We start from the raw sequence: 9,910 nt of genomic DNA, 5'->3' as shown, positions 1-9,910 counted from the left end.
ACCTGACCTGGGCTACAGAGAAGCAGCACTGGACTGTTGCTCAGTTTTGCATGTCATTCGGAAATCAAGGTGCCAGAGTCTGGAGCAAGACTGGGGAGAAGGAAATGCCAAAATGCCTGAAGTCCAGTGTCAAGTACCCACAGTCAGTGATGGTCTGGGGTGCCATGTCAGCTGCTGGTGTTGGTGCACTGTGTTTTATCAAGGGCAGGGTCAATGCAGCTAGCTATCAGGAGATTGTGGCGCACTTCATGCTTCCATCTGCTGAAAAGCTTTATGGAGATGAAGATTTCATTTTTCAGCACGACCTGGCACCTGCTCACAGTGCCAAAACCACTGGTAAATGGTTTACTGACCATGGTATTACTGTGCTCAATTGGCCTGCCAACTTTCCTGACCTGAACCCCATAGAGAATCTGTGGGATATTGTGAAGAGAAAGTTGAGAGACGCAAGACCCAACACTATGGATGAGCTTAAGGCCGCTATCGAAGCATCCTGGGCCTCCATAACACCTCAGCAGTGCCACAGGCTGATTGCCTCCATGCCACGCCGCATTGAAGCAGTCATTTCTGCAAAAGGATTCCCGACCAAGTATTGACTATTGAGTGCATAACTGAACATAATTATTTGAAGGTCGACTTTTTTTTTTTATTGAAAACACTTCTTTTATTGGTCGGATGAAATACGCACATTTTTTGAGACAGGAATTTGGGGTTTTCATGAGCTGTATGCCAAAATCATCAGTATTAAAACAATAAAAGACCTGAAATATTTCAGTTGGTGTGCTATGAATCTAAAATATATGAAAGTTTAATTTTTATCATTACATTATGGAAAATAATGAACTTTATCACAATATGCTAATTTTTTTAGAAGGACCTGTATGTGGTGCAGATGCGCTTCAAGAATGGTTTGCAAGCCCCTGGCTTAGGGCCGAAATCTGCTACTACCTACTGATAAAGTCAAGCCTATGGATATTTGTACAAACAAAGTCTTTACATATATGAAAAATAATACATGGATATCTTTCTGGATTTTGCCCGTTCATATCAGAAGAAAGCTCAGTAAAACATTTTAGGCATGAGTGTCGAGGGTGTAGAGCCAAAATGAAATGAGTTCAGACATTCCCTTGAGGCCTGAAAGGCCATCATGTTTTGGAAACAATCCTCTTACCTCTAAGGGACCGCTTTCATAATGTAATCAGCTGTTTTCCTCATGTGCTACCTCTTTTAGACTTGTTTTACCGACAAATTTCACTGCACTTTTGTAACTGGCGCTGTGGCTTAGCTGGTCAAAGTGCCTGTCTCGTAAACAGGAGATCCTGGGTTCAAATCCCAGCAGTGCCTATGCCACAGGATATGGGAGTGCTTAAACTTTTCACATATGAAAGTCTTTGCATGCCGAACAGTGTGTACCTGCACAAAATTGGAAAAACGAAGAAGCGCTGCGCATGCAATACTTCCTTGAAGTGGGTCATTTTATGGCTCTGTGGTGCAATTGATGGAGCTTTCGACTTCTAGGATGCGAATGGAGAAATTCTCTGGTTGTGGTTTTGAGTCCCACCTGAAGTGTGAATGGCCTCTTTTGCTCTGATGTCTCTGTGAGTCAGACATATGTTTAAAACTGAGGTCCACAAACTACTTCAGAAGCCTACCCCTCACATTCTGCTCATCTCCCTTTATTGCACACAGCCAAGTCGGATCACAGAGTACTCTACTAATTAGCTCAATTCACCGTTTTAAAATAAGGAGCATAACAAAAAATGTATAGCGTCTGGGAGGTTTTGAGAATGGTTTGAAAACCACTGGCTTAGGCCAAAATCTGCTACTTCCTTTTGTTGAGATCAAGCCTCTGGATGTGTGTTCAAAACAGTCTTTACAAATATGAATATTTAATTCATGAAATTATTATTATTATTTATTTTACTTTTTATTCCAACACATCGCAGAAGGATTGGCAAGCGGCGCTGTGGCTTAGTTGGTCAAAGCGCCTGTCTTGTAAACAGGAGATCCTGGGTTCGAATCCCAGCAGTGCCTATGCCGCGTGATGTGGGCACCGCTCACCTACCCTTTTTACATACGTAAATCTTTGGATGCTGAACAGTGTGTATCTGCACAAAAAGTGGAAATCTAAGAAGTGATATCGTGAATGGAGGTATTCAAAGTTTGTGGGTTCGAGTCCCACCAGAGTCGTGCATACCCTCTTTTGCTCAGATGTCTTTGTGTTGGACAAGCATACGCTTAAACCCTTGGATCCACAAACAACTTCTGAAGCATCCCCTTCACGCTCTGCTTATTTTGCTTATTGCACACACCCAACTCAGATCATAGAGTACTCTACTAATTAGCTTAAGTCACCTATTTAAATAAGGGAGATATCAAGAATGGGTTGAAATCCAATGGCTCAGGCCAAAATCTGCAACTACCTATTGTTGGCCACCTACCTAGCAAAAGAAAAAAAAACATGCTTTCCATTTCTCCTAGCTGAAACAGCGTTTAGATGTATCGTAACTGAGAGTTTCGATCCAAAATGAAATGGTTTGAGATATTCCCATGTCCCTGAATAGAAGCATGCAGAGGGTTTTGGAAATAACCCTCTAACTTCAAAGGGACCTATTCATGATGTAATCAGCTATTCTCCTGACATGCTACCTCTTTTAGACTTTGTATACAAAAGCATCGAATCAGGGACAGTACCTGGCGCTGTGGCTTAGTTGGTCAAAGCGCCTGTCTAGTAAACAGGAGATCCTGGGTTCAAATCCCAGCAGTGCCTAATCTGTGGCTTCTAAGAGTAGTCGTTCAACCTTTTCAGATGTAAAATTCTCGGCAGGAAAGACAATCTGGACCTCTCGGTTGCAAATAAAGGTTGTTAGTTTTTGGGTCCCACCTGAGTCACGAATGGTGTCCCTTTGCATAGACGTCTTTGCCAGACTGACATTTGCTTAAACCTGGGGTTTTTCAACTTTTTCAGGAGCCGACGCAGCACATTTTTCTTGTTTTCCTTATTGGGCACACCCAAGTCAGATCATCGAGTACGTTACTAATCAGTCAATTATTTGATTCACCTGTTTTAAATGAGAGAGAGATAATAAAAACATATACAGGTCCTTCTATGCGCATGCGCGAGCAGTCGGTGTTTGTGTTTGAAAGCTCCGTCGAATCAATTCATTAATCCTTGATTTTCTTTTTTACCACTCATTTATAAACAAGCACTTTCTATTTTTATATCATGGGAACTTATCCTCGATACTATTCCTTATAAAAAACAATCGGATTGCTTTGATATCGCTACTTAGACCCAACTTTGCGAATCTCGGCTACTAGCCTTTAGTCCGCTAGCATTTCACGCGTGGCCTCGCGCCTATTGACCGTCTGATTTTACACCCGTTTCACTGAAAGGATACAGGTTATATCCGGCATTTCAGTCCTAAATTACTAGTGATATTGGTAGTATCACTACTAATCTACTGTTCATCTGTTATGGCGAACATATCAGATGTGTGTCTAACGTTACCTCTGAGTGCAGGTGAGGACACATTCGAACTGATTTCGGTACGATTGGAGCTTGAATCGGTGGAGAAACAGATCCGTGGTCTGCTAGAGAGGCAAGCCGAGCTGCGGGATCGGCGATCAGCGCTTGAAACGTCACGCGCCGATGCACACAAGTCAGTGGTTAGTAACTTTTTGACTCCGACTTCGTCCACTCCGTGCGTTTCTCTGCCCAGGAGGACGCGATCATCTCTGGCATCATTCACTCCGGCACCAACCCAACACCATGGACCCTGGGTGATCCCACAGCGGAAGACACGAGCCAGGACCAGAGCAAGAACCTCTCCGCCCCTCCCGGTCTTCGAGATCTCCACCCGGAACCGCTTCTCCCCTCTTCGCGAGTCGGAACGCGACGACGCCGTGATCATCGGCACTTCCATGGTCCGTCATGTCCGTGCTACCTCAGGTAAGGGTAAGGTGCGCACTCACTGCCTTCCTGGTGCTCGTGTTCTTGATGTCGCCGCACAGGTTCCCGAGATCCTGAACGGTGAAGAGCGCGTCGGAGCTGTGGTGCTTCACGCTGGAACAAACGATATCAGGCTGCGGCAGACGGAGGTTCTGAAGAAGGACTACAGGAGCCTGATCGAGGCGGTACGCAGCACAGCGCCTGAGGCAACGATCATCGTGTCTGGACCGCTTCCCACGTACCGACAAGGACAGGAAAGGTTCAGTAGATTATTTGCACTAAATGAATGGTTAATGTCATTGTGTAATGAACAAAAACTGCTCTTTGTAAATAATTGGAATCTGTTCTGGGAGCGACCTAGGCTCTACCGTGCTGATGGCCTGCACCCCAGCAGAATCGGAGCGGCTGTTCTGTCGGACAACATCTCCAAGACGTTACACACCGTATGACTAGAAAATCAAATTCCAAATCACAGTCTTTGCTGTGCCAATTTAATTGATATAAGCAGTGTAGAACATTATATAGAAACTGTGTCTATTCCTCGTTTAGTGAGGCCAAATAATAAATCCACTGTAGGATCTAGGAAAAATCTTATTGTAATTAAACCTGAAAATCTAAATATCAGTGAACAAAAACAATTTCTAAAACTAGGTCTTCTAAACATTAGATTGCTCACACCTAAGGCGGTTATTGTAAATGAAATGGTCACAGATAATAGCTTCGATGTACTTTGCCTTACTGAAACCTGGCTTAAACCAAATGAGTATTTCGGTCTAAATGAGTCTACCCCGCCAGGATACTGTTATAAACATGAGCCCCGTCTGATCGGTCGTGGCGGCGGTGTTGCAACAATCTATAGAGATATTATTAATGTTACTCAGAAAACAGGTCACATGTTTAATTCGTTTGAAGTACTGGTGCTAAACGTTACGCTCTTAGATGTAAGAAATAAATCCCTATTATCTCTAGCCTTGGCTACTGTATATAGACCTCCAGGACCATATGCTGATTTCCTAAAAGAGTTTGCAGACTTTCTCTCAGATCTATTGGTCAATGCCGATAAAGCAATAATTGTTGGAGATTTTAACATACACGTAGATAACACAAACGATGCGTTAGGGACTGCGTTTACAGATTTATTAAACTCCTTTGGGGTCAAGCAGAATGTCAGTGGTCCCACTCATCGTCTAAATCATACACTTGATATAATTATATCATATGGAACCAATCTAACCGATATAGATATTATACCGCAAAGTGACGATCTCACCGATCATCACATGGTAACTTGTATAATACGCACTGCTGAAATTTGTCATGTTGCGCCACGTTATAGACCAGGCAGAACAATCCTTCCGACCACTATAGATAGATTCTCAAATAGCTTACCTGATCTATCTCAGCTGCTCAGAGAACCCAAACAAACAGATGAACTAGAGGAAATGACTAGCAGTTTGAGCACCATTTTCTCTAGTACATTAGATATTGTTGCACCAATTAGATCAAAAAAGGTTAGAGAGAAAACTAAAGCACCATGGTACAACAGTGCTACGCATGCTATCAAGAGAGAAACTCGTAACCTAGAGCGTAAATGGAAACAAACTAATTTAGAGGTCTTTAGAATCGCGTGGAAAGACAGTATGTCACGTTATAAAAAAGCTCTAAAAGCAGCCAGGGCTGAGCATCTCCGCAAACTAATAGAAAATAACCAAAATAATCCAAGGTTTTTATTTAACACCGTGGCTAGACTAACAAATAAACAGACATCACCCGAGCAAATTATTCCGTTACAGTATAGCTGTAATGATTTTTATGAACTACTTCAATGAGAAAATAGAAAGCATCCGAAACACAATTGTAAATGTACAATCCTCTATGGTGTCTTATGATTCAGCCTCAATTATCGCCCCTCAAGAACAACTACACCGCTTTACAACTATAGGACAGGAAGAGCTAAATAAACTTATCATTGCATCTAAACCAACAAGATGTTTATTAGATCCAATACCAACTAAATTTCTGAAAGAAGTGTTACCTGTAGTGGAAGAGCCTCTTCTTAATATTATTAACTCGTCTTTATCTTTAGGTCATGTTCCAAAAATATTCAAGCTGGCAGTAATAAAACCTCTTATTAAGAAACCGCAATTAGATCCAAATAACTTAGCAAATTACAGACCGATTTCAAATCTTCCATTTATGTCTAAAATACTAGAAAAGACTGTGTCCGCTCAATTGTGCTCTTTCATGCAAGAAAATGAGATATATGAAAAATTTCAGTCAGGATTCAGACCGCATCATAGCACAGAAACTGCGCTAGTTAAAATTACAAATGATTTACTTTTAGCTTCTGACCAAGGCTGTATCTCAATATTAGTTCTACTCGATCTTAGTGCTGCGTTTGACACTATCGATCATAAAATACTCTTGGATCGACTACAAATCTACACTGGTGTTCAGGGACAGGCATTAAGCTGGTTCAGATCGTATTTATCAGACCGTTACCATTTTGTTTGTTTAAATGGGGAAAAATCGAAGATAACGTCAGTAGACTATGGAGTGCCGCAAGGATCGGTGTTAGGCCCTCTGCTATTCTCAATATATATGCTGCCACTTGGTAATATTATAAGAAAACATGGAATTAATTTCCACTGTTATGCTGATGACACTCAAATATATATTTCATCACGGCCAGATGAAAACACTAACTCATCAAAATTGACAGAGTGTCTTAAAGATATAAAATGCTGGATGACGCATAATTTCCTGCTACTAAATCCAGATAAAACGGAGGTATTACTTGTTGGTCCAAAAAACTATCCACAAAACCACTTACAATACAACTTTAATATAGAAGGATGTCCTGTTACTTTATCCTCTACGGTAAAAGATCTGGGAGTTATACGAGACCACAACTTGTCTTTCGAAAATCATATTTCATATGTTACAAGAACAGCCTTTTTCCATCTTAGAAACATTGCTAAATTACGTAACATGCTATCTGTTTCCGATGCAGAAAAGTTAGTTCATGCATTCATGACCTCGAGACTAGATTACTGTAATGCTTTATTAGCCGGTTGTCCTGCATCCTCAATAAACAAGCTACAGTTAGTGCAAAATGCAGCCGCTAGAGTTCTTACTAGGTCAAGAAAATATGATCATATAACACCAATTTTATCATCTCTACACTGGTTACCTATCAAGTTCCGTATCAATTACAAAGTACTATTACTGACCTATAAAGCCCTAAATGGTTTAGCTCCTGTGTATTTAATGGACCTTCTATCGCCCTACAATCCATCGCGTTCTTTAAGATCACTAAATTCGAGGCTTCTAGTCATTCCTAGGATATCTAAGTCCACTAAAGGAGGGAGGGCGTTCTCACATTTAGCTCCTAAACTCTGGAATAGCCTTCCTGATATTGTTCGAGGCTCTGACTCGCTGTCCCAGTTTAAAACTAGATTAAAGACGCATCTTTTTAGCCAAGCATTTACATAATGCTTACCTTTTATAATACTGCTGAATCAGATCAAATGCATTTAATACTATAAAACTTGAAGAGACTGTAGGTTATCTGTATAGGTTGCATAGTATTTGCAGTCATTACGTTCCTGTGTATATTGCGTGAATGACGGGTGGTTGGGCAGATATTGTGTTGCGGTAGGTAGTATGCCATACGGAACCGTTGTCCACTGAAACTGCCTATTCACGCACCAGTGGGGCTCGACAGCCTTAGTCAACGGGTTGGCGCGTATGGTTGGGTTGCGGAGAGATTGTGAGATTGTGGTTAGGTCTCAGCAGCAGGAGGGACGTAGAGGTCAGTAAGCTGGGCTGAGTTGAGTGGGGGACGGAGGGGGGTGATTTTGGGACGCAAGAGTCACTGTCTTCATGTTTTGTCATTTACGCCTGTGTTATGGAAATCATCATTATGAACAGCAGCTACGCTAATTATTTTCCCTTTGCTTTTCTGCTGTTATCTCGGGACGCGAGTCCCGAGAAAATGGCGTTCGTCAGCTCCAGTTTGTATCCAGCCTCTCACGGAGACTTCAGATGCTCCAATCACAAAGCCTATGAAGTGACGACTCTACACGGGCGATATGGACTCTCTATGGTGGACGGCACTGATCCTCATCAACTCGTCTTAAGACCGGCGTGCATACTTGGACTTCCAAAAATACTCTAAATGTTCCGATCCAATCTGACTTGTAATGCTGCCCGAATCATGCACTGTTCCTTCGTTGGCCAGAGGAGAACTGGCCCCCCGACTGAGCCTGGTTTCTCCCAAGGTTTTTTTCTCCATTTTGTCACCTGATGGAGTTTTGGTTCCTTGCCACTGTTGCCTTGGCTTTTGGCTTGCTTAGTTGGGGACATTTAACTCTCTGGGGTCGGCGGTCTCGCCGGCGATACCAGCTCACTTTTTTCCTTATCAGTGCAAAAGAGACTCAAATTACTCTGTTAATTTTGATCTTACATATAAGTGTTGTACATCATTAGATCCTGTTAAGTTTCTATTTTTTTTGTGGATACTCACAATAAAAACAAAGTGTTGTGCTTTTCACCAAATAAAGAAAAACAAACATGATGCGAGTTTTGCGTTCTCTCTGTCAGTGAAGTCCATTCTGAAACGCGTCCTAAGATTAACTGTAACTCCGCGATTACTTGTCACACAGGCACGAGAGGTTTTTCTTTATGAAGCTTGAATTCTCTTCTTTTAAATGAAGTAATTTATATAAAAAACAAATATTCTCAGTTTATGCAATCTGTATGAAAAGAGAGTGCTGTCAGTATTTTTTCCCCCAGCTCATTACACTTCATTACGCGTTAATCTGACACGCCCACGGACGACGCGCGCTATTCAAACGCAAATGTCGAGGCAAGCCATGACAACGCCCACATCAGCTGTTCCACCGCGGCGGTAAAATGTGTGGTGTATTTGCTGCCTTTTACCGCTAAGAGGCGCTACAATCATAGACTCTGAAAAGTGTTCGTTTATTCCGGTTTATTCTCTCTAATGCGTAATCTGCTGCCGCACCGCGCTGATTCAGAGCGATTGAAAGCTGGTAGCAGAAGAATTCAACAAGTGAAACGTAGTTAAAATAATTCATAATCACAATACTGAAATTAGGCTACTGAAATGTAATTGAATAAATAATGAAAACATTTCAACATAAAACATTGCAATAAAAACATTTAGGCTACATGAACGAGGCTTTACAACTTTAACAGCGTACAGACGATAGCTCAGTGATCAACGCAACGACACGAGCTTCGAGGAGCTTCAACAGACCCGAGATCGAATCTCAATGTAGCATAGATGTTGTTAACCGATGTTGTCCTACGTTTATATTTTCCCACCTTGATGCTTAAATAGGTAACTGTTTATATCTGTTTACTTATTTAAAGTCAAGAGTTTTGTTTGATTATCATTACAACATAAATTTGCTACATTCCTGTAGAACCGCAGCCGCTGCACAAACGACAAAAACTGATGAAGATTGTCAGCCGATCAGAAAATGAAAATGAAGAAGCTCGTCTTTAGTCTGCTAAATTATTGTGTAATGTAAAAGAACACTAAAATTACTTAAGTTTGAAACCAAGTTCGAACATTTCAAGGTTTAAATTGTTTAATTTAAAACAGGGTTGCATCTTGTTTAGAGTTTATTTCTTTTGCGATGCAAAATAAGAAACACTAGGCTAATCTTATTCTTGCGACATTTTAAATTTGTATTGCCAAAGAAATTACAGCTAAATTAAACAATTAAAACAGTAGGCCTACAAAACGAAAATTGTCCAAAGAAACATAATTAAATTAAAAACATGCGTTTCTCTTTGCCTCTCTCGCGCTGGATCTCTTTTTAACAAGTTTATTTAGTCTCCCTCGCTGCGCGCGCGGGTCTCTCTCTCGAAATTAATCATTTCAGGGTAAAAACACATCATACAGCTGATAATACTGTATATGTC

At 41.3% G+C, this 9,910-nt stretch overlaps 3 non-coding genes across 3 annotated transcripts; all 3 read left to right on the top strand.

The window, feature by feature from the left end:
• Nucleotides 1–1,270: 1,270 nt before the first annotated feature.
• On the top strand, nt 1,271–1,344 carry trnat-cgu (transfer RNA threonine (anticodon CGU)). The gene has a single exon. It is a non-coding gene; the product is annotated as a tRNA-Thr (tRNA).
• Nucleotides 1,345–1,960: 616 nt separating this feature from the next.
• trnat-ugu (transfer RNA threonine (anticodon UGU)) lies at nt 1,961–2,034 on the top strand. The gene has a single exon. It is a non-coding gene; the product is annotated as a tRNA-Thr (tRNA).
• A 662-nt stretch (nt 2,035–2,696) lies between these two features.
• On the top strand, nt 2,697–2,770 carry trnat-agu (transfer RNA threonine (anticodon AGU)). The gene has a single exon. It is a non-coding gene; the product is annotated as a tRNA-Thr (tRNA).
• Nucleotides 2,771–9,910: the final 7,140 nt, after the last annotated feature.

This window comes from Rhinichthys klamathensis, unplaced genomic scaffold, assembly GCF_029890125.1.
Source record: "Rhinichthys klamathensis goyatoka isolate OS25496 unplaced genomic scaffold, OSU_Roscu_1.1 h1tg000223l_1, whole genome shotgun sequence".
Taxonomy (NCBI): Eukaryota; Metazoa; Chordata; class Actinopteri; order Cypriniformes; family Leuciscidae; genus Rhinichthys; species Rhinichthys klamathensis.
Note: the sequence above shows the minus strand (reverse complement) of the source record. Positions and strands in the feature narration are given on the sequence as shown.